This window comes from Scylla paramamosain, chromosome 3 (assembly GCF_035594125.1).
Source record: "Scylla paramamosain isolate STU-SP2022 chromosome 3, ASM3559412v1, whole genome shotgun sequence".
Classification (NCBI taxonomy): domain Eukaryota; kingdom Metazoa; phylum Arthropoda; class Malacostraca; order Decapoda; family Portunidae; genus Scylla; species Scylla paramamosain.
The window spans coordinates 20,526,781-20,552,600 of record NC_087153.1 but is presented as its reverse complement, the minus strand read 5'-3'; the positions used below and the strand labels follow the sequence as shown (position 1 = coordinate 20,552,600).

Sequence of the window (25,820 nt, the reverse complement as noted above, 5' to 3'; positions counted from 1 at the left end):
AGGATGGCAATACTCTGTACGAATGTCATATGAGAAAATTTTGTTTGTTGTTATAAATAATGTGTTTTCACTCATGTAAATCAGTCTCTCTGAGGATGGCTATTCAGCTGAAACGTTAGAGATTAAAAGAATCCTACCTCCTCCCTGGGTTTTTATCCCCCTTCCTAAACCCAACTACTCTGGGATATATTTCATCTGGTCTTGGTGTCTTGAACTTTCTTAGCCTATCTATCACCTGTTCCACTATCTCCTTAATTATGGTAATATCTTTCAGCTTCTCATTCTCTTCTGCTCTAAAAATTTCACTATCCAGCATTTCCTGCATGTTTTCCTGGGTGAAGACAGTTAAAAAATACTTCTTCAGAATTTTACTAATCTACTCCCCTGAACTAACCAGCAACCTCAATCCTCACCAAACTTGTAGAACAATCAAGCACTTTCATTCATTGATGATACAAAATTCATTTCTTGGATTGGAATTTAGACTATCAGTTGTCAACTGGTTTTAAAGTGAACCCTAACTTTCATTATGAAATCAGAAGCATCTGAGATCACTGTAGCACAATGGTGATAAGGCAGCATAGTGAAAACTGTGATGACAAAATGATTATGCTTATGAAGTGGTTAGTCTAGAAATAGTTCTGATATAAATTATAAAACTTGTGGCATGCAGTGAAGCAGAATTTATAGAGAAAGGGTGTCAGTTCTTTCCTTCCAAGCACAAAGTTTGTCTCTCATCAGTGGTATTACACATTACCAACAAATAGAAACAAAAGTGTTCAAAATTGTTATTTCTGACTCAAATCACTCCAATATGCCATTCAAAAATGGTGAAAAAAAATTGAAAGAATGTACAGATTTATAAATGCTTATCAAAGCTTTAATTATGCTTCATTCTGTCTCTCAAATCTCTAATATTAGAGTTACTAGTTTTAAAAGATTGGACTCCCAACTTTTTTTTACAAGGCCCATGGATCTCATTTGGAGGAAAGTAGAGACAAGGATTTAATATGGTATACATTCACATTTGGAATCATTCCATCACATCTCAACCTCCAGGCTAGATATACAGAAGATGGTATAACTATTAATCATATGACCTTAATCATGTAAGATTAAAATGGAAATTAAAAAAGCTCTTCCCTGGCAGGCAGTGAGGTTAAAAAAGCTTTTCTCTGGCAGGTGGTGAGCTACAGCTACCTGGCTGCACCTCAAGGCCAAAGCCACTCCAAAGATGTGGTCTATGGGTCTGGTGCAGCAGCCAAGCCTCCTTCCTCTGGCCACAGCTTCTCTGCCAGATCTCCAACTCTTAGCCAGACACTTTGACTGGAAATTCAGAAATCTGGTCATACAGCAGCTCCTGGCCATGCCTCAGACCATACTCACCTCAGCACTACACCACCTGTTATTACTGCCTTTGAGTCCTCAAAATTATCTCACATTTCCCCTTCCCCATTAGTCCATTCCTCATCATTCTCTGCACCATCACCTTTTTTCTCCTCATCCTTCTCACCTTCTGCTCACTCATCATCTCCCCCACAACCATCACTCCCTCCTGCCTCTCCATTTACTCATCCTGAAGCCATATTTGCCATGCACCAAACTTCTGCCACAGTTCACCCTGCTGATCCCAGCCAATTTATCATCAAGGACTCCACTTTCCAGGTTAGTAGGTATTTGTGATTTCTCTCTCTCTCTCTCTCTCTCTCTCTCTCTCTCTCTCTCTCTCTCTCTCTCTCTCTCTCTCTCATTAAAAATGGTAATTTAGATTTGGGTCAATCTGTGAAAATACAAATAAGAAACAAATGCAAACACACACAAATGTACAAATTTGATTTTGGCTACCTACTGTTCATTCATCTCCCTTTCCCCTTGTTTCTCCACCTTTTTTATTTTTTGTTTGAGAGAGAGAGAGAGAGAGAGAGAGAGAGAGAGAGAGAGAGAGAGAGAGAGAGAGAGAGAGAGAGAGAGAGAGAGAGAGAGAGAGAGAGAGAGAGAGAGAGAGAGAGAGAAAAAATTGCCTCAGACCAGGGTATTTCCACTTGTATAGTCTTAAAACAGGCCATAGCCATTTTCTTCCATGTCCTGTCCTTTTTCTTATTTGTTTCTACACACCTGCCATTATACCGTTCTTGTTTCCCAATTTTCATTTTATAACCGTACAAACTGTTGCATCCTCTCTCTATACTTGCTCAAAAATATCTCATATTTTTCTTGCACTACTTTACCTTCAAATTGCTCTTACCATTTAATTTTTCAATAAAACTTACTAATCTCTGCAAAGTTTGCCTTAACATAGTTCTGTCTCCAATTTCTGTATTGTTCTTTCCTGTGCAACACTGTTTCCTCCTGTAGTACTGTTACGAAAGCACAAACCTCAGCACTCCCGTAGACGCCCACAATTCCCCAACAGTCAGGACAGCACTCGGGAACACCAGCAGGCTAGACAAGAGATGCTAAGGGTACCACGTCCCATGTGATTCACGCACAGCCAGACAGAGCGGGTAGACAAACAGTGGGCAACACTTTCTTCCTTTACTAGTTCCGTTAGTTACAGGCAGTTACAGACACAGGCAGGGACAGTCAAACTCTTCAGGCTCACGCAACAGGCACTCGGCACGGAGGACACTCAAAGACAAGTTATCCAGAGCGGGGCCAACAACACACTGCCCAGTCACTGCAGTCACGCGACTTCTCTCCCGCCATCCATGCACCACTGCCAGACACCAGGCACAGCTGACACACACACACGCACGTCACACACTCAATCCCACAGAAAGAAATAAAGGCAACTTAGACTAAACAACAATAATACCCGGGCGTTACATCACCCCCTCCTTTACAAAAAGGTCGACCCGACCTTGCCTCTCCTTATATCTCTCCCTCAGAGTCAATCAACACAAAATCATCATAACGCCGTGGGCGGCGTCTGTCCCTGCGCGGCCGAGTGGGCTGAGGTTCCTCTGCTGGCTCTGAGTCGCGGCCGTCGCCCACCCCTGACTCCTCAGCCTCGGCCTCCTCTGGCTCGCTGGGGGTGGTGACAGCTGTCTCCGGGGACTCGTCGATTTCCTCGGCAGCAGAATCGGCATCATTGCCGCCACCTCCCCCGAAGCCCCAAGTGTAGTGCCCAGGACCGTGATAGCGCCACAGACGGTCCACATGCACAATGGAAGGGCGACGGCGTCCACGCTGGATTTTGTACGTCACCCCCGAGATCACGGCGATGACAGTGTAAGGCCCCTCCCAGGGGCTCTGGAGTTTCGGAGAGAGGCCACGCCGGCGGCGAGGATTATGCAGCCACACTTTCTCGCCTACCGCGTAACTCGCCTCCCTCACTCGCCGGTCGTAAAGACCTTTCATGGCCTGACTCGCTGCCCTCAACTTGCCTCTCACCCGGTGGTGTACCTCCGCGAACCGCTCCTGCAGGGCGGCTGCGAACCCAGAGGTGACTGTGGGGAGGTCAACATCAGGAGGGCGCCCCGTGGCCAGGTCAATAGGAAGGCGGAGCTCCCGGCCAAACATCAGCTGGGAGGGCGAGTGATCGGTGGCTTCATGGACGGCGGAACGGTATGCCATCAGCATCGCCGGCAGCTTGACGTCCCAGTCCTCCTGCCCCGCCCCACAATACTTGGCCAACTGTTGAACTAGCGTCCTATTGAAACGTTCAACCATGCCGTCAGACTGTGGGTGGAGCGGGGTGGTACGCGTCTTATAAATCCCCATCAAGTCACAGCACTCGCTGAATACACGAGACTCAAATTCACGGCCCTGATCGGAGTGCAGCTCGACGGGCACGCCAAACCTAGAGAAGAACTGGTCGACTAGTACACTCGCCACAGTCTCTGCCTCATTATTGGGGATAGCATACGCCTCTGGCCACTTAGTGAAATAATCCATGGCTACACAAATGTACCGGTTCCCGCGGGGAGTGAGGGGAAACGGGCCGGCAATGTCCACTGCCACCCGCTCCATCGGTGCCCCTACATTGTACAACTGCAGTGGGGCCCGGTTACGGTGCGCTGGGCCCTTTTTAGCGCTGCACACGTCACAGGCCCGGCACCATTCCGTCACGTCACTGCGCATTCCTCCCCAATAGAACCGCTGGCGGAGGCGTTGAAGGGTACGCTTTTCGCCTACGTGGCCACTCGTCACACCCGCGTGCACTTCCTTCAATAGTTCCGGCCGCATAGTATGAGGCACTACCACAAGCCAGGCGTCTCTGCCCATCCCGCCTACCGCCTCCCACCTTTTCACTAACACCCCGCTCTCGTCAATTGATAGCGTCTCCCACTGGCTTACCAAACACTTAGCGGCGGGGCTTTCAGCCGCCACTACCTGCCAGCTGGGGCGCTCGTCGCTGGCTTCTAGCCAACGCACGACGGGGGCTAGATCGGGGTCACTGCGCTGCGCCACACGCCACCGCTCATTGCACTCGGCGGTGTTTGCAGGCACACGTAAACGGCGGCACACTGTGTCCAACACCCCAGGAGCGCCAGGTGAGGAGGCCTCACACGGGCTGGGCTCCCTGGCGGTGCAGTGTGAGCAACTAGCCTCACACGGGCGTCGGCTCAGGGCGTCAGCATTGTTGTGCACGCGTCCTGGGCGGTGAACGATCCGGTAGTTATACTGCTCCATGCGCCCCAACCACCTCGCCAACTGTCCCTCCGGCCCCTTAAGCGTCTTTAACCACTTCAGGGCGGCATGGTCAGTACGGACGGTAAACTCGGCGCCGTACAGGTAGGGGTGGAAGTGTTCGAACGCTTTCACTACGGCCAACAACTCTTTCCTGGTTACACAGTAGTTGCGCTCTGGTTTACTAAACTTGCAGCTGTAGTAAGCCACTACGTGTTCCTTGCCGTCCTTTACCTGCGACAGCACAGCCCCGACGCCCTCGGCACTGGCGTCGGTGTCAAGCAGGTAGGGCAGCTTCGGGTCAGGGTAAGGCAAGACGGGCGCCTCCACAAGCGCCGCCTTCAAGCTGTCAAAGGCCGCCTGACATGCCTCATCCCAGCGGAAGCTCGCCCCCTTCTTGGTGAGACGGTTAAGAGGAGCAGCTAAGGTGGCAAAGTTGGGCACGAAACGGCGGTAATACGTGCAGAGGCCCAAGTAGCTCCTCACTTCAGCTACGTTGGAGGGAGTGGGCCAGTCAGCCACCGCTGCCACCTTGCCAGGGTCGGTGCGCACGCCACCACTGCTGACGACATGTCCCAGGAACGGCACCTCATGCTGGAAGAGGAGGCACTTCTTGGGGCTAAGCTTGAGATTGGCCTTCCTCAGGCGCTGCAGAACCTCCTCCAGCCTCCCCAGCTCCTGCTCGAAGGTGCTCCCGAAGACTATCACGTCGTCCAGATATACGAGTGCCGTTTTCCACTGCAGGCCGTCTAGCACTCGCTCCATCAGCCGCTCAAAACAGCCCGGGGCGTTGCAGAGGCCAAATGGCATGACGTTAAACTGCCACAGGCCCTGCCCGAAAGAGAAGGCCGTCTTAGGCTTGTCCTCCTCCGCCATCTCCACCTGGTGGTACCCTGACTTCAGGTCAAGTGTACTGAACCAGCAGGCCCCGACCAGAGCATCCAGCGTGTCGTCTATCCTCGGCAGGGGGTAAGAGTCCTTCACCGTCACGTCGTTCAGGGCCCGGTAGTCCACACAGAAGCGCTGCGTTCCATCTTTCTTCTTTACCAGGACTACCGCCGACGACCAAGGACTGTCTGATCGCTCGATTACCCCTTGCGTGGCCAGGTCGTTCACTGCACGCTGCATTTCTTCGCGCCTTGCTGGTGCGATGCGTTGGGGTGGGCTCTTGACCGGTGCGTGGGTGCCAGTGTTGATCGTGTGTTTCACCAGTGACGTGCGACCCAAGTCCGAGGCGCTCTGGCTGAACACATCGGCGTACCGGCCCAGGGTGTCACACACGAGCTCCGTCTGCGCCTCCGTCAGATTGACAGCGCTCCGGGTCGCTAGATCCTCCAGGAAGCTCGGCAGCGGGGCTCCCTCGGCCGCCCGCTCACCCTGCGGCGGTGCCTCGGCACGCTGCACCTCCACGCACTCGCCCACCGCTGTTCCGGCGGGTATGTTGCGAGCCTCGTCGGAGAAGTTAGCCAGTAAGACAGTGACTACCTTCTCCCCCGCTTGCACGAGGCTCCTTCCGACTGCCACTCCGTCAGCCAGTCGACAGTCGCTGGCTGGTTCCACTAGGCCCTCCGTGCTCTGCATCGGCCGTGCGAGTCGACACTGTACTCGACACTCAGAGCGCGGGGCCAACTGCATCCGCCGTGTCGTCACTACCTCCGACCGGCCGACCTCCGGAAGGAAAGGCACATCGTATCCACATACCTTTATCACCTTCCGTCCAAAGTCTACGCAGGCCCTGGTCTTCTTCAGGTAGTCGTAACCCAGCAGACACTCTTCCTCCAGCTCGGCAACATACACGGGCAGGTTCACCTCCGCGCTGCCGACACTTATTCGAACGTCTACTGGGCCTTGCAACGGCATGCAGTCCCCCGTTACTCCACACAGCCTGTCCACGGTGCACGGGAGCCACTCAGCACTTACCAGCCTCCGCTGCACGATGGTGCGCTCAGCCCCGCTGTCAATGGTCATGCAGCAAGGCCTTCCATCAACCGCACCTCGTACCTGCACTGCGCTGACGGTGAGGTGGCACTTTACACAGCACGGGGCATTGGCACCTTGGCAGGCTGTGAGGTCGCCCCCTCCTCCAGCCCGCTGCTGTTTCCCGCCTCAGCAACCTCCTTGGGCTTGGGGGAGGCGCTGGAGCGGTGGCCCGATTTGCCGCATGCGGCGCAGCACGTCTGGAAGGCTTTGGAGTTAGGCCGATCGAGGGAGCGCGTCCTTCGTCCCCTCGGACATTGGCTGCGTCTATGGCCTCTCTCACTGCAGCCCCAACAGCGCCGGCGAACTCGGACGGGCTCGCCTCCCGTGACGCCGCCTTGTGCTCCACCTTCGCCTTCCGGCCCCGTACCTCACCGCGAGGCTGGGCAAGAGAAGAGAGGCTGGTCGTCGTCTGTAGGAAGGCCTCAAACTCCATAGCCCGTGCCAACGCCACCTGCACGTCAGCTGGGTGTGCCTGCTTCACATAGATTTGGAGCTGGTGGTCCTGGAGGGCGTCTACGAACGCGTCGCGCGCCAGAACAACGACCATGTCCTCGGCCGCGCTTGGATACGCCCTCCTCACCAGCCCTTCTACGTCCTGCGCCAGCTGGGAAAGGGTTTCGTCCTTCTCTCGCGTCCTCTTCTTAAGCTGGGCGCGGTATACCTCCGCCTGATGACGGTGTCCGAAACGTCGCCGCAAAGTTTCGGACACTGCTGCGTATGAGGTGCGCTGGCTGGCAGGGAGATGACCCAGCACTTCCAACGCCGGGCCTCGCAGCGCTGTCGCTAGTTGCAGGGCCTTCTCTGCCTCCTCCCAGCCCTGGGCCAAGGCCAGCATATCGAACTGGGCGACGTAACTATGACTCTCTGAGGTCCCGGGATGGTGTCATGCCGTGACTCCCCGAGTGACGTGAAAAACCTCTTTGAGACTTAGTTACAGGGGAAGCCTGCCTCCTAGTGGCGCCCGCTGGAAACGTAGGCACAAGCCCGAGGGATTGGGCCTACGGCTAAAGTGCTTACCCCGCGAGATGAATGTGGGGCGGGGAGTTGGACAAATATTCCATCCTCCCTTCTCAATAAATGTTCATAGAGTAATGGGGCTCCGCCAGGCTTCGGAGCCCAGAACAGCTTCACTGGTCCGGAGTCCTTTCTGCTCCTTCGAGTTCTCTACCTCGTTGGGTGGTGGGCCGTCAGGGTGATTTGCCGAGTCGGTGGGCTAAACCCACTAACCCTCGACAGCGGTAGTCACTCTGGCGTTTCCGGGATGACGGCCCGCTGGTTTGGGGGGTAGCGCTCTTCCTGCCCCCAAGGGCCAGCGGGTTCATGGCTTTGAAATGGGGTACACGGGGCGGATGCGGTCCCAGTCCCCCTCGGGTCTGAGGGGCGTGCATAGAGCCTCCGTGCACGTCCTCTCGGACCCAGAGCGTCCTAGCAGAGCTCGTAGTCTGCGAACGGTTTGTCATGCTGCGGTGGGCCTAGTAGCTCAGGTAGCCAACCGTCTGGCTGAGGGTGGCGTCCTCAGAACCGGAATCCTGTCGGGGGCGACCTCGGCAGGTAGGTTTCGCATCGCCTGTGCCGTTGAAGACGGTAGGCGTGAGTAGTGCTGGCTTTAGCCCGCTACCCTATCGTCCCCTCCAAAGGGGTAATTCTTGCCGCCGGTGCCGGCTGCTTGGTAAACAAGCGCTGGTGAACGGCGGCAGAATTAAGTATGACTCTCTCAAGGTCTCACGTGACGAGGTGACGAGCGGGCTGCCTTAGGGCTCGGGGGCGGGGAGGCGGCACGGGGAGGTGAGCCCGGCGGTGTAGGGGGCAGGCTAAGCCCTCCCCTCCTGTCCCGGGTGGGCGGCCAGCCCCCAACGGCCATCTCGGGTGCTTCCCAAGGACCTGCTTCCCCCACAGGGCCCCATCCAAGGCCCCCAACAGCAGGTGGGGCTGAGGCCACACTCCCTTCAGGTCCTGGGCTAGTCACGGGAGGCCAGGCGGGGGTTGCGGGCAGCTGTACACCTCCCGCCAAGACGCCACGTGGCGGCCACGCGCCCTGCCGCCAAACACTCGCGCCCTCACGCAGGTCTGCCACCTCTTCCCGCAAGGCTTGGAGTTCACTTTTTACCTCCTGTTTCACTGCCTCACACGAGCGATCAGTATACGCCTGCGTTTCAGCCCTCAGAGAACCTAGGCTGCTTTGCAGGGCTTCCATCAGTCGTTCAGTTTGGGCAGCTTGTGTTGCCACGGTTTGCTCGTGCCTTTCCTCCTGCTTCTGAGCCATACTCGCCAGTTGGGACATGAGGAGGTCCATCTGGGTGGGCTTCTCGTCACCAGCATCACTAGAGTCGTGACTAGACCCACTCAGTCCCTCACACTGGTCAGCAGCACCACTCTCGCCCGCCATTTTGTCTACCACCTTGTCTGCCATGGTTTCTCCACTCGAGTCACGTAGGTCTGTACGAGCACACACTTAGCATCCCACTCCTGACGCCATTGTTACGAAAGCACAAACCTCAGCACTCCCGTAGACGCCCACAATTCCCCGACAGTCAGGACAGCACTCGGGAACACCAGCAGGCTAGACAAGAGATGCTAAGGGTACCACGTCCCACGTGATTCACGCACAGCCAGACAGAGCGGGTAGACAAACAGTGGGCAACACTTTCTTCCTTTACTAGTTCCGTTAGTTACAGGCAGTTACAGACACAGGCAGGGACAGTCAAACTCTTCAGGCTCACGCAACAGGCACTCGGCACGGAGGACACGCAAAGACAAGTTATCCAGAGCGGGGCCAACAACACACTGCCCAGTCACTGCAGTCACGCGACTTCTCTCCCGCCATCCATGCACCACTGCCAGACACCAGGCACAGCTGACACACACACGCACGTCACACACTCAATCCCACAGAAAGAAATAAAGGCAACTTAGACTAAACAACAATAATACCCGGGCGTTACAGTACTATCTCTATTGTCACATGATCACTTCTTCCCATTGAACTCAGACAATGTATACTTGGTCTACTTTCTGGGGTTTTCATAAACATTAAATCCAGCTGTGATGGTTCTTCTTCTCTTCTACATCTTATAGGCTCATTCACCCACTGTCTCGTTGTATTCATCATCATGGTTTGCATAAGTTCTTCACTCCATGACCCAACATTTTCTGTTACTTCCATCTCCTCTCAGTTAATTCTTTTAGTGTTGAAATCACCTACTAAGAGTACTTTGTTACCTTTCCTTATCATTTCCTCCATACTATTTTTTTGTTTCTAGTTGCATACTTTTGAATTTATTAGTCTACCATGCATTAGTTTTTGGTGGTATGTATTTCACAATGATTTTCCTTTTTTCACATCTTTTGATCTTAATCACAACACTCATTGTTTCTACCATTCCATCACCATATTCCACTTCCTCAACAACAATATCCTTTTCTTACCAATATCATCACTTCTCTTCCCTTTCCTTTTCTGTCCCTCTTCCATGTACTCGTACTGTATCCTTCCTTTGCAAATCCCAACTTTATTTCCTCTTCTAGTTTGGTTCCTGTTAAACATACCACATCTGGTTTATTGTTCTTTAAATAGTCTTCAAGTTCCAGTAGGCTGGACACCAAACCATCTACATTAGTATACATAATCTTTAAACTTCTGTTTGGTGGTCTTGTGTGGCATCTTTGTGCCACCATTTAATCACTTTCATGTCCACAACTTTCCTGTGTTCTCTATTAATTTTTTGACTTTTAGTTTACTTCTCTATTCTTCGTTCATGTCTCTTTTTATCCATATTTCCTTCAATCCTTTTGCTTTTGCCAATTTTCCTGTTCTTTGCAAGACATGTTCTGCTGCTGTTTGTGACATGATTCTTGTTTTACATTGGCTTTGTTCTATTTTTGTCATACTTTCCGATCCTGTAAACCTCTTCAATTTGTTCGACTCTCCCCTCTCCTTCCTCTGCCACTTCTGCTATAATTTCCTTAGTTCTTTTCACTTCTTTCTCTCTAGCTGTTTTCATGGGTAGGTTCTTTTCCTTGACCCCAAATACCACCATACACATCTTTCTCTGTACTGTGTCTCTCACAAGATTACTTTTTTCCTTTATTATTTTAATCACTTGCTTTTCCATATCCTTGTTGTTTCTGTTGCTGTTGCCTTGTTATGTCCTCCATGTCCACCTTTTGCTGTTCTCTCTCTTTCCAACCTTTGACTTCCTCTGTAACTAACTCTCACTCCTCCAACCCTAACCTCTCTTGCAAAGTTTTCTTTAATTCTTCATTCTCTTTCTTGAGTTTCTTAATCTCTTCACAGTATTTCTTATTTAAGTCCACTATTTTTGTCACCTCTTCTCAGTTCTTTGTTTTCTTTTTCCCTTTCCATCTCTATTATATCATTGGATATCTTTTTTACATTGTCGCCACCCACTTCTGTTTCTTCCTTCCATGCCTTTATCATCGCTGTTAAGCTTCTTGTATTTTCACATTTTCTTCTTTAGTTATCCACATTCATGTATTTGTATGAGTTACATTGAGATCCTCTTCCTTGAAGCCCTCAAAAATACCTGTATGTGTGTGTGTGTTAACCTAGTTGATTACACTTATCTAGTTGTGACATACAGAAAAATACTGTTCCATCATTACAGTGCATGTGTCAAGGCTGAAGGAAGGACTTGGATAGTGAATGTGATAGTGTGGGTGATTGGGCCACTCAGGAAAAATTATACGATCAATCATACAAAAGTGTGATGCATGCTTCAAGTGCCAATGAAGAGCATTATGAAGACAAGGATATATATATATATATATATATATATATATATATATATATATATATATATATATATATATATATATATATATATATATATATATATATATATATATACACACACACATTGTATAGGTCTTCTTGATAGCTTGTTTTGCAGGGAAACTCCAGTTTCCTTTAACTTTATTCTTTCGTCAGTTGCTGTTTTGCCTATTTCTGCAGGCAGCTTCAAGCTAGAAAAAACAATAAAATACTATGTAAAAGTTGTATAAAATTCACATCATATGACACTACACACAAAAAACAAAACACTACAAGCACCAAGATTATAAACTGGATTGACAGAAAACAATAAGTATCCACACACATCTTGCCTGTATGGCAATGAGAGAGGGACTGAAAAAGTTGGGTTCCTAACATTATGATAATGGTATTGGAACGGGCCTCCGAAACATTATCTTACAATATGTGATTGACTTGATGTTAAGTTATTATTCAGTACTGGATTTATGTGTTTAATATATATTGCCTCTAATAATTTTGTATCCATATTGGACTCTGTCTTGTGTAGTATTCTAAAAACTTTGTCACAAAAAGGGATGATCATGTTCATGTGAATGGGGACTTATTGCTGAAAATGATGGAACAGCTGGTTGATTATTAGTTCAAGGAGAAATACCTTTATGTTCAGCAATTCTATGTGCAAGGTTATGTCTAGTCTCATAAAGTTTGGTGGCATACCTACTTCCTTGATGCCATTTTCCTATCGTTCTATGCCAATAGAATGGAATACATCTACAACAAATAAGAGATAGCATATATCAGCGTTCCCTCACATATTCATGGTTTTGCATATTTGCAGAGTTTTCCCTAACCTAACCTAACTAATGGGGAGTTTTCAGAGTTGCCAGGTGTCACCACCAGCTCAGTCTTTCAGTCCAAAGAGCCCAAATTATTCTTTCAGTTATAAATTACAGTAACCCAAGATATAACGAACACATATGGGGGGAGAGTGGATCACTTGAGATGAAAATTTGCTATATATGTGTATAGAGAGAGAGAGAGAGAGAGAGAGAGAGAGAGAGAGAGAGAGAGAGAGAGAGAGAGAGAGAGAGAGAGGTAGGAGACAGCAGCCTTAAATAGGTTGTTATACCTGAAATTTGGTAAATAGAAGTTCATTATATCAAGGGTTTATTGTACATATCAACTTATTCCCCTATTATTATATAGTGCACTGTATTTTAATTAAAATATCATGTACTATACATATAATAACTGTTTTTTTATTGTCTTAAAGTGAATTGCTTAGTAAATGTGAGATGCATAGTTTAAGGTTTAAACTATAAATATAGGTAGTTCTGATCCTTATAAGAATGGTTTCCCATATTCACAGATTTTAATTATTTGCAGGAGGCTCTGGAATGTAACTCCCAGAGATGGCAGGGAAACACTGCATATCTTCCCTCCCACAACAGCGATGCACTTAATGAATTGGGCCGAGATAATTAGTGAAAGCTTTCTGTGTTAAAGAGATGCAGCTAGTGAGCCAATATATATACTGATCGTTCATTTAATCCTTTATGTCATAAAACTTCTCTGAAAAAATCTAGTGAATAATTTTTCCTCTATCACTGCACTGTCCTTGATCTAAATTACATATTAAAACTACACATGATAGTGTAATGATCAGTATGCTTGGCTCACAAACCACATATATATATATATATATATATATATATATATATATATATATATATATATATATATATATATATATATATATATATATATATATATATATATATATATATATATATGCTTGGCTTTGTCTCCAAACTCTCCCCCCTAGAGAGACTGTATTAACCTGCAGAAATAAAGCTATCATTCAGGGAAACTGGTTTGTTTGCCAAACAAACATTACATTGCTGAATATTCTGTGGCACCAAATGCTTTGTCAGGAATTGTGGCAATGATATTTCAATCCTTGTCTTTGCATCCTACAATTTGTATGCTGAACATAAACCTTATCAACAAGTTTCTTGAGCTTCATATACTTTTATACATATTACACAAAGTCCATGATAACTGAAAAAACTATGCAAATAATGCAATGTAGCAGTAGCATCAAGGTAACACCAGTCTGCTACTAGTACTGCTGCTATCCACCTTCTGACCTGCTCAGATGAAGCAGAAGCATTGTCCTCTTCAAAAGAATCCTCAGCCACCACACCAGACCGCTCATTGTTGTGGTAGTGTTGGGAGTAGAAGTTGGGGTAGTGGACAGGAGGAATGACACTGCCCTCACTCTGTGTTGAAAATATATGCTGCCATAAGATGGAGAGAATACTGAATCTGATACTGAAAGAAATAAAGAACAAAATTGTTTACAAAAATTTTATCATAATTGTTTATAATATCAAGCAAATCTACAGAACATAGGACAACTCTACAACAAGCAGGCTCCAGGCTCCAGGCTGGCAAGCTTGAATAGTCTACACATCATATAAACTTTTGACTGAATAAAGATTCAGATGGATCCATACTATTTTACAGGTTTTAAGCTTTTAACAATGATACAAGTTCCCCATCAAAGGAACAACAAACTAAAGTCAAGTATGCGATCTCCTTCACTTTGTGTGCCTTCTTGTTTCAGTAAAATAATGCTCAGCTTCATTTATCCAATTTTCATGGTCTAAACGAAACCTTTCTTATCAAAGATAATATAAGTTGTGGGATTTAGTTCACAATCAAATCAACATTTCTCTATTTTACCTACATCTGACATCTCTATTTATATGAATTTTTCAACAGCTACCCACCAACCAAGAGAAGAGTGCTGTGGAGATCTCCATCACCCACAATAAGTCCCTGAAATGCCTAAATAAACTTGGGATTCATGTCAAAAAAAAACAAAACTCACTGGGACATAGTACACATTTGCAAGAGTCCAAGGCAAGACTATCCCACCATCTGTGTACAATGGAGTGTTCCCAACAACTGGAGTTACCCACAACTGAGCTGCACTTGGTGCCAATAACCACTCATTCTCAGATATCCAACTCCTAAACAAATCAATGCTGCAGCTGATTACCACTAGGACAATACTTAGTAAAAATTAACAAAGGTGGGGAGTTCCTCAGTCTATTACCATTACTGGGTAGGATACAGATGGAGAAATAGTAAAAAAGATAGTTCAGTATTTGGTACAGTAGAGAACACTAACCCTCACCTATAGAAAGAGATCAGCCATCAATACTTTCAAAGGAATAATTTCATCACTTTTACGAAGAACTTGCCTTTAAGTATTTTTTAACCCCTTGTATACCAAACCGCTAAAACGCATGCAAAACAAACTTTATGGAGAAACAGAATAACATTACCAAAAACATGTATTTTGAGTGTTTTTGATCATGTGATCTATAAAAACGCTTAAGTACATGCAAAGAACATTATGTTTGGGAAACAAAAGGACATTACGAGAAACGTGTATTATGAGTGTTTTTATAAGTTCCTTAAGAACCAAAAAGCTAAAACCCACAAATAACACTCTTTATTTAGACAATAAGAAATAAAAAAATAAAATAAATAGGATTTTTTTTTTTTTGTTATTCATCTTCATAGGTATCGAGATGCCAAAATTCTGGGAAAATTCAGGGCAATTATGTGATAAGAGAATATTATCAAAAAAGTTAATTTCAGCTTTTTTTTTTTTCGGACTGTTATGTACCAAACCCTAAAGTGCATGCAAAGCCTCCAATATGAGGAAATTAAACGACCTTACCAGAAACCTGTGTTTTGTGTGTTTTTTAGCATGTTAGGCACGAAAACGATAAATAATAAGGAACTCACTCTATATGGGAATCCAAAACAAAGTTACTGAAAACGTGTCTTCTCAGTGTTTTACTTAGAAAAACGTTAAAACGGATGCAAACCAACCAATATCAAGAAATAGAAAAACGTTACCAAAAAGGTATATTTTGAGTGTTTTTGAGCTTTTTACCTACAAAAACGCGAAATCTTGATGCAAAGCACTCTATATTGGGAAACAAAAGGACATTGCAAGAAAAGTGTACGAGTATAATGAGTGTTTTATAGTTCAAAAGAACCACAAAGCAAACAACGCAAAAACTCGTGTATATGGAGAGATTTCTTAGATACCAAAATACTGAAACTCATGAATAACACTCTTAATTGAAAAACAGAACAACCTTACTAAATGTGTGTATTTTGAGTGCTTTTCACATTCTTAGTTACCAAAAACCCCAAATTACATGCGAAAATAGCTTTGTGGGGAAAAAAAAATGACTTTACCAGAAAAGTGTCTTTTGAGTGTTTTTCAACGTGATAGGTAATAAAGCACTCAAAAGCAGGACAATCACATTACATTGGAATAAAACCATTTTTTACCAAGAACTTGCCTTTAAGTGTTTTTGAGCTCCTTATATACAAAACTGCTAAAACGCATGCAAAACACACTTTATGGAGAAACAGAATGACATTACCAAAACCTTGTATTTTGAGTGTTTTTGATCATGTTATCTATAAAAACGCTTAAATACATGCAAAGAACCTTATGTTTGGGAAACGAAAGGACATTACGAGAAACGTGTATTATGAGTGTTTTTAAGTTCCTTAAGTACCAAAAAGGTAAATCCCACAAATAACACTCTTTATTGAGAAAAAATAAAAATAAATAAAAAATAAAAAAATAGGTTTTTTTATTTTTCTTTATTTATCTTCATAGGTACCAAGATGCCTAAAAGTGCATGCAAAGCCACCTATATCGGGAAATTAAACGTCTTTGCCAGAAAACTGTCTTATGAGTGTTTTTCAGCTTGTTAGGCACCCTAACGGTAAATAACATGCAAGTCACTCTATATGGGAATCTAAAACAAAATTACTGAAAAAGTGTCTTTTCGGTGTTTTACGTAGAAAAATGCTAAAACGGATGCAAACCAACCAATAAGAAGAAATAAAATAACATTACCAAAAAGGTATATTTTGAGTGTTTTTGAGCTTGTTACCTACAAAAAAACGCGAAAATAGATGCAAAGCACTCCCTATTGGGAAACAAAAAGACATTACGAGAAAGGTGTATAATGAGTGTCATTATTTTTGAGGAAAAGAACTTGTGGTTCACAAGAACCACAAGGCAAAAAACGCAAAAACTCGTGTATATAAACAAGTTTCTGAGATACCAAAATGCTGAAACTCATGAATAACAAAATTAATTGAGAAACAGAACAACCTTACCAAATGCGTATATTTTGAGTGTTTTTCACATTCTTAGCAAAACCCCAAATAGCACGCGAAACTATGTTGGAAAAAAAATGACATTACTAGAAGTGTCTTTTGAGTGTTTTTGAGCGTGTTAGGCAATAAATCAGAAAAAAAACAGGGCAATCACATTACATGGTAATAAAATCAACTTTTACCAAGAACTTCCCTTGAAGTGTTTTTGACCTCCTTACAAACCAAAACGCTAAAACGCATGAAAAAAAACTCCTTTATGGAGAAGCATCCTAGTACCTATGAAGATAAAAAAAAAAAAGAAAAAAAAATTATATTTTCTTTTTTTTATTCTCTATAAAGAGTGTTATTTGTGGGTTTTAGCTTTTTTGGTACTTAATGAACTTAAAAACACTCATAATACACGTTTCTCATAATGTCCTTTCGTTTCCCAAAAAATAGTGTTCTTTGCATGTATTTAAGCGTTTTCATTAGTAACATGATCAAAAACACTCAAAATACTTGTTTTTGGTAATGTTCTTCTGTTTCACCATGAAGTGTATTTTGCATGCGTTTTAGTGTTTTGGTATATAAGGAACTCAAAAACACTTAAAGGCAAGTTCTTGTTAAAAATTGGTTTTATTCCAGTGTAATGTGTTTGCCCTGGTTTTTAGTGCTTTATTGCCTAACACGATCAAAAACACTCAAAAGACACTTTTCTGGTAAATCTTTTTTTTTTTCCCACAAATCTATTTTCGCATGCAATTTGGGGTTTTGGTAACTAAGAATGTTAAAAACACTCAAAATACACGCATTTAGTAAGGTTTTTCTGTTTCTCAATTAAGAGTGTTATACATGAGTTTTAGCATTTTGGTATCTAGGAAACCTCTCCATATACACGAGATTTTGCGTTTTTTGCTTTGTGGTTCTTTTGAACTATAAAACACTCATTATACACTTTTCTTGCAATGTCCTTTTGTTTTAAAATATAGAGTGTTTCTTTTTTAGGTAACAAGCTCAAAAACACTCAAAATATACCTTTTTAGTAACGTTTTTCTATTTCTTGATATTGGTTGCTTTGCATCCGTTTTAGCGTTTTTTCTACGTAAAACACTGAGAAGACACGTTTTCAGTAACTTTGTTTTGGATTCCCATATAGAGTGAATTCCTTATTATTTATCGTTTTGGTGCCTAACATGCTAAAAACACTCAAAACACAGATTTCTGGTAAGGTCGTTTAATTTCCTCATATAGGAGGCTTTCCATGCTCTTTAGGGTTTGGTACATAACACTCCGAAAAAAAAGAGCTGAAATTAACTTTTTTGATAATATTCTTTTATCACATAATTGTCCTGAATTTTCCCAGAATTTTAGCATCTCGGTACCTATGAAGATGAATAACAAAAAAAAAAAAAAAACATCATATTTTTTATTTATTTTATTTTTTTTTATTTTCTAAATAAAGAGTGTTATTTGTGGGTTTAATCTTTTTGGTACTTAAGGAACTTAAAAAAAAAAAAACTCATAATACACGTTTCTCGTAATGTCCTTTTCTTTCCCAAACATAATGTTCTTTGCATGTACTTAAGCGTTTTTATAGATAACATGATCAAAAACACTCAAAATACATGTTTCTGGTAATGTTATTCTGTTTCTCCATAAAGTTTGTTTTGCATGCGTTTTAGCGGTTGGGTATATAAGGGGTTAAAAAATACTTAAAGGCAAATTCTTCGTAAAAGTTGTTTTTATTCCCATGTAATGTGATCGTTCTGCTTTTTAGTGTTTTGTTGCATATCACGCTGAAAAACAATCAAAAGACATTTTTCTAATGTCATTTTTTTTTCCCGCATGAAGATAGTTTCGCATGTAATTTGGCATTTTCGTAACTAAGAATGTGAAAAACACTCAAAATACACAATTTGGTAAGGTAGTTCTGTTTATCTATTAAATGTGTTATTCATGCATTTATTCATTTTGGTATGTAAGAAATTTCTCTATATACACGAGTTTTTGCGTTTATTGCCTTGTGGTTCTTTTAAAACTATAAAACACTCATTATACACGTTTCTCGTAATGTCCTTTACATCCATTTTTGTTTTACATCCATTTTTGCATTTTTTGTAGGTAACAAGCTCAAAAACACTCAAAATATTTCTTTTTGGTAATGTTATTCTATTTCTTCATATAGGATGGTTTGTATCCGCTTTAGCGTTTTTCTACGTAAAACACTGAAAAGACACGTTTTCAGTAATTTTTTTTTGGATTCACATATTGACTGACTTCCATATCATTTATCGTTTTGGTGCCTAACATGCTGAAAAACACTGAAAAGACAGGTTTCTGGTAAAGTCGTTTAACTTCCCTATATAGGTGGCTTTGCATGCACTTTAGGGTTTGGTACATAACAATCCGAAATAAAAAGGTATAATTAACTTTTATGATAATGTTCTTTTTTCCACATAAATTCCCTGAATTTTGGCAGAATTTTGGCATCTTGGTACCTATGAAGATGAATAACAAAAAAAAAAAAAAAAAATCCCATTTTAAATTTTTTTTATTTATCATTTTTTTCTCTAAAGAGTGTTATTTGTGGGTTTTAGCTTTTTTGGTACTGAAGGAACTTAAAAATCACTCATAATACACGTTTCTCGTAACGTTCTTTCGTTTCCCAAATATAAGGCTCTTTGCATGTATTTAAGCGTTTTTTTTAGATAACATGATCAAAAACACTCAAAATACATGTATTTGGTAATGTTATTCTGTTTCTCTATAAAATGTATTTTGCATGTGTTTTAGCGTTTTGATATGTAAGGAGGTCAAAAACACTTAACGGCAAATTCTTGGTAAAATTTGGTTTTATTCCCATGTAATGTGATTGCCCTGGCATTTAGTGCTTTATTGTGTAACACGCTCAAAAACACTGAAAAGACATGAAAAGCCTCCCATATGAGGAAATTAAAGACCTTACCAGAAATCTGTATTTTAAGTGTTTTTCAGCATGTTAGGCACCAAAACGATGAATAATAAGGAACTCACTCTATGTGGGAATCCAAAAGAAAATTACTGAAAACGTGTCTTCTCAGTGTTTTACGTAGAAAAAAACGCTAAAACTGATACAAACCAACCAATATCTAGAAGCAGAAAAACATTACCAAAAATGTATATTTTGAGTGTTTTTGAGCTTGTTACAAAAAAACGTGAAAATGGATACAAAGCACTCTATATTGGGAAAGAAAGGGACATTGCGAGAAAAATGTATAATGAATGTTTTATAGTTCAAAAAAAAAAAAGAAAAAACACAAGGCAAAAAACGCAAAAACTCTTGTATATGCTGAAACTCATGAATAAAACTCTTAATTGAGAAACAGAGCAACCTTACTAAATGCGTGTCAAAAACCCTAAAAGGCAAGTTCTTCGTAAAAATTGGTTTTATTCCCATGTAATGTGATTGCCATGCTTTTTAGTGCTTTATTGCCTAACACGCTCAAAAACACTCAAAGACACTTTTCTGGTAATGTCATTTTTTTTCTCACATAAAGCTAGTTTCGCATTTAATTTGGGGTTTTGGTAACTAAGAATGTAAAGAACACTCAAAATACACGCATTTAGTAAGGTTGTTATGTTTCTTCATTAAGAGTGTTATTCATGAGTTTCAGTATTTTGGTGTCTTAGAAACTTCTGCATACAGTCGAGTTTTTGTGTTTTTTGCCTTGTGATTCTGGTGAAACTATAAAACACTCATTATACACGTTTTTTATGTCCTTTTTTTTCCTTATATAGAGTGCTTTGCATCTATTTTCGCGTTTCTTTTTATGTAACAAGCTCAAAATCACACAAAATATACTTTTTTGGTAATGTTATTCTATTTCTTCATATTGGTTGGTTTGCATCCGTTTTAGCGTTTTTCTACGTAAATCTTTTAAAACACACGTTTCCAGTAATTTTGTTTTAATTTTATTTTAATTTTATAGAGTGACTTTCATATTATATATCGTTTTGGTGCCTAACATGCTTTTTGGTGCCTTTTGCTTCCCAATATAGAGTGCTTTCCATCCATTTTCGCGTTTTTTGTAGGTAACAATTTCAAAAACACTCAAATTATACCTTTTTGGTAATGTTATTCTATTTCTTCATTTTGGTTGGTTTGCATCCGTTTTAGCGTTTTCTACTTAAAACATAGAAAAGACACCTTTTCAGTAATTTTGTTTTTGGATTCCCATATAGATTGCCTTCCTTGGGTTTTATCGTGTTGGTTCCTAACATGCTGAAAAACACTCATAAGACAGTTTTCTGGCAAAGACGTTTAATTTCCCCATATAGGTGGCTTTGCATGCACTTTAGGGGTTTGATACATAACAGTCCGAAAAAAAAGCTAAATTTTACTTTTTTGATAATGTTCTTATTTCTTATAATTTCCTGAACTTTGCCCGAATTTTGGCACATCGTTACCTGTGAAGATGAATAAGAATGAAAAAAAAATCGTATTTTTTTATTTATTTATTTTTTTTTTTTCCCAATAAAGAATGTAATTTCAGGCTTTTAGCTTTTTCGTACTTAATGAACTTAAAAACACTCATAATACACGTTTCTCGTAATGTCCTTTCATTTCCCAAAAATACGGTTCTTTGCATGTATTTAAGCGTTTTTATTGTTAACATAATCAAAAACACTCAAAATACATGTTTTTGGTACTGTTATTCTGTTTCACCATAAAGTGTATTTTGCATGCATTTTAGAGTTTTGGTATATAAGGAGCTCAAATACACTTAAAGGCAAGTTCTTGTTAAAAATTTGTTTTATTCCAATGTAATGTGATTGCCTTGCTTTTTAGTGCTTTATTGCCTAACACGCTCAAAAACACTCAAAAGACATTTTTCTGGTAATGTCATTTTTTCCCCACATAAAGCTGGTTTCGCATGCAATTTGGGGTTTTGGTAACTAAGGATGTGAAAAGCACTCAAAATACACGCATTTAGTAAGATTGTTCTGTTTCTATATGAAGAGTGTTGTTCCAGAGTTTCAGCATTTTGGAATGTAAGAAACTTCTCTATATACACGAGTTTTTGCGTTTTTTGGCTTGTAGAATTTTGGCATTTCGGTTCCTGTGAAGATGAATAAGAAAGAAAAAAATATTTTATTTTTTTTATTTATTTATAGTTTCTTAATAAAGAGTGTTATTTGTGGCTTTTAGCTTTTTGGTAATTAATGAACTTAAAAACACTCATAATACACGTTTCTCGTAATCTCTTTTCGTTTCTCAAAAAGAGTGTTCTTTGCATTTATTTAAGCTTTTTTTATTGGTAACATGATCAAAAACACTTAAAATACCTGTTTTTGGTAATGTTATTCTGTTTCACCATAAAGTGTTTTGCATGCGTTTTAGTGTTTTGGTATATACGAGTAAGCAGCTCAAAAACACTTAAAAGCAAGTTCTTGGCAAAAATTCGTTTTCCTCCAATGTAATGTGATTGCCCTCCTTTTTAGTGCTTTATTTTCTATCACGCTCAAAAACACTCCAAAGACACTTTTCTGATAGTCTTTTTTTTCCCACAAATCTATTTTCGCATGCAATTTGGGGTTTTGTTAACTAAGAATGTGAAAAGCACTCAAAATACACGCATTTATTAAGGTTGTTCTGTTTCTCAATTAGGAGTGTTATACATGAGTTTTAGCATTTTTGTAACTAGAAAACCTCTCCATATAGACGAGATTTTTCGTTTTTTGCCTTGTGGTTGTTTTGAACTATAAAACACTCATTATACACTTTTCTTGCAATGTCCTTTTGTTTACCAATATAGAGTGCTTTGCATAAATTTTCGCGTTTTTTGTAGGTAACAAGCTGAAAAACACTCAAAATATACCTTTTTAGTAACGTTTTTCTATTTCTTGATATTGGTTGCTTTGCAACTTTTTTTGGATTTCCATATAGAATGAGTTCCTTATTATTTATCGTTTTTGTTCCTAACATGCTAAAAAAAAACACTCAATACACATATTTCTGGTAAGGTCGTTTAATTTTGTCTTTGCATGCAATTTAGGGTTTGGTACATAACAGTCCGAAAAAATAGCTGAAATTAACTTTTTTGATAATATTCTTTTATCATATGATTGCCCTGAATTTTCACAGAATTTTGGCATCTCGGTACCTATGAATATGAATAATAAAAAAAAAATAAATAAATAAATAAATAAATAAAATTCCTATTTTTTTTATTTTTTTTATTTTTTATTTTCTAAATAGTGTTATTTGTGGATTTTAGCTTTTGGTACTTAAGGAACTTAAAAAAAACACTCATAATACACTTTTCTCGTAATGTCCTTTTGTTTCCCAAACATAATGTTCTATGCATGTATTTAAGCGTTTTTATAGATAAAATGATCAAAAACACTCAAAATACATGTTTTTGGTAATGTTATTCTGTTTCTCCATAAAGTTTGTTTTGCATGCGTTTTAGCTGTTTGGTATATAAAGAGCTCAAAAACACTTAAAGGCAAGTTTTTTGGTATAAACTGGTGTTATTCCAATGTAATATGATTACCCTGCTTCTTAGTGCTTTATTGCCTATCACGCTGAAAAACACTTAAAAGACACTTTTCTGGTAATGTAATTTTTTTTCTCACATAAAGGTGGTTTCGCAAGCAATTTGGGATTTTGGTAATTAAGAATGTGAAAAGCACTCAAAATACACGCATTTAGTAAGGTTGTTCTGTTTCTCAATTAAGAGTGTTATTCATGAGTTTCAGCATTTTGGTATCTTGGAACCTTCTCCATATACACGAGTTTTTGTGTTTTTTCCCTTTTGGTTCTTTTGAACTATAAAAAAGAACTCATTATACACTTTTCTTGCAAAGTCCTTTTGTTTTCTAATATAGAGTGCTTTGCATCAATTTTCGCGTTTTTTTATAGGTAACAAGCTGAAAAACTTTCAAAATATACCTTTTTGGTAATGTTTTTCTATTTCTTGATATTGGTAGGTTTGTATCCGTTTTAGCGTTTTTCTACGTAAAACAAAGAAAAAACGTTTTCAGCAATTTTGTTTTGGATTCTCATATAGAGTGAGTTCCTTATTATTTATCGTTTTGGTGCCTAACATGCTGAAAAAAACTCAAAAAACAGATTTCTGGTAAAGTCGTTTAATTTCCTCATATAGGATGGATGCACTTTAGGGTTTGGTACATAACATTCCGAAAAAAAAACTAAAATTAACTTTTTTGATAATTTTTGTTTTATCATATAATAGCCCTGAATTTTCCCAGAATTTTGGCATCTCGGTACCTATGAAGATGAATAACAAAGAAAAAAATTTCTTTTCTCTCTTTAAAGAGTTATTTGTGGGTTTTAGCTTTTTGGTACTTAAGGAACTTAAAAACACTAATAATACACGATTTTCGTAATGTCCTTTTATTTCCAAACATAGGGTTCTTTGCATGTATTTAGGCGTTTTTATAGGTAACATGATAAAAAATATTCAAAATACATGTTTCTGGTAATGTTATTCTGTTTCTCCATAAAGGGTGTTTTGCATGCGTTTTAGCGTTTTGGTATGTAAGAAGCTCAAAAACACGTAAAGGCATGTTCTTGGTAAAAGTTGGTTTTAATCCCATATAATGTGATTGCCTTCCTTTTTAGTGCTTTAGTGCCTATCACGCTCAAAAACACTCAAAAGACACTTTTCTTGTATTGTAATTTTTTTCCCACATAAAGCTAGTTTCGGATGCAATTTTTGGTTTTGGTAACGAAGAATGTGAAAAGCACTCAAAATACATGCATTTGGTAAGGTTGTTCTGTATTCTTAATTAAGAGTGTTATTTCTGAGTTTGAGTATTTTGGTATCTAAGAAACTTCTCCATATACACCGAGTTTTTGCTATTTTTACCTTGTGGTTGTTGTGAAACTATAAAACACTCATGATACACGTTTCTCGTAATGTCCTTTTGTATTCCAATATAGAGTGCTTTCCATCCATTTTCGCGTTTTTTGAAGGTAAGAAGCTCAAAAACACTTAAAATATACCTTTTTGGTAATATTCTATTTCTCCATATTCGTTGGTTTGCATCCGTTTTAGCGTTTTTCTAAGTAAAACACTGAAAAGACACTTTTTCAGTAATTTTGTGATGGATTCTCACATTGAGTGACTTCCATATTATTTATGGTTTTGGTGCCTTTAGGGTTTGGTACATAACAGTCCGAAAAAAAAGCTAAAAACTTTTTTCATAATGTTCTTTTTTCACATAATTTCCCTGAATTTTGGCAGAATTTTGGCATCTCGGTACCTATGAAGATGAATAAAAAAAAATCATATTTTTTCTTTAATTTTTTTTCTTTATAAAGAGTGTTATTTGTGGGTTTTAGCTTTTTGGTACTTAAAGAACTTAAAAACACTCATAATACACGTTTCTCGAAATGTCCTTTCGTTTCCCAAACATAAGATTCTTTGCATGTATTTAAGCGTTTTTAGAGGTAACATGATCAAAAACACTCAAAATACATGTTTTTGGTAATGTTAATCTGTTTCTCCATAAAGGGTGTTTTGCATGTCTTTTAGCGTTTTGGTATATAAGGAGTTAAAAAACACTTAAAGGCAAGTTGTTGATAAAAGTTGGTTTTATTCCCATGTAATGTGATTGCTCTCCTTTTTAGTGCTTTATTGCCTAACTCTCTCAAAAAACCTCAAAAGACACTTTTCTGGTAATATTTTTTTTTCCCACATAAAGTTAGTTTTGCATGCAATTTAGGGTTCTAGTAATTAAGAATGTGAAAAAACACTCAAAATACACGCATTTAGTAATGTTATTCTGTTTCTTAATTAAGAGTGTTATTCAGGAGTTGCAGCATTTTGGTATCTATGAAACTTCTCCATATACACTAGTTTTTGCGTTTTTTGCATCGTGGTTCTTGTGAAACTATAAAATACTGATTATACATGTTTCTCGTAATGTCTTTTTATTTCCCAATATAGAGTGCTTTGCATCCATTTTCGCGTTTTTTTTTTGTTGGTTACAAGCTCAAAAATACTTAAAATATACCTTTTTGGTAATATTCTATTTCTTCATATCGGTCTGTTTGCATCCATCCGTTTTAGCGTTTTTTTACGTAAAACACTGAGAAGACACGTTTTCAATAATTTTGTTTTGGATTCCCATATTGAGTGACTTCCATATTATTTATCGGTTTGGTGCCTAACATGCTGAAAACACTCAAAAGACAGTTTTCTTGTAAAGTCGTTTA

The 25,820-nt window shown here is 40.5% G+C and overlaps 1 long non-coding RNA gene across 1 annotated transcript; it reads right to left on the bottom strand.

Moving 5' to 3' along the window:
* Nucleotides 1-854: 854 nt before the first annotated feature.
* On the bottom strand, nt 855-13,672 carry LOC135092686 (uncharacterized). The gene is made up of 2 exons (XR_010263000.1): nt 13,537-13,672; nt 855-1,326 (listed from the first exon to the last, which is right to left on the bottom strand). It is a non-coding gene; the product is annotated as an uncharacterized LOC135092686 (long non-coding RNA).
* Between the last annotated feature and the right edge of the window lie 12,148 nt (nt 13,673-25,820).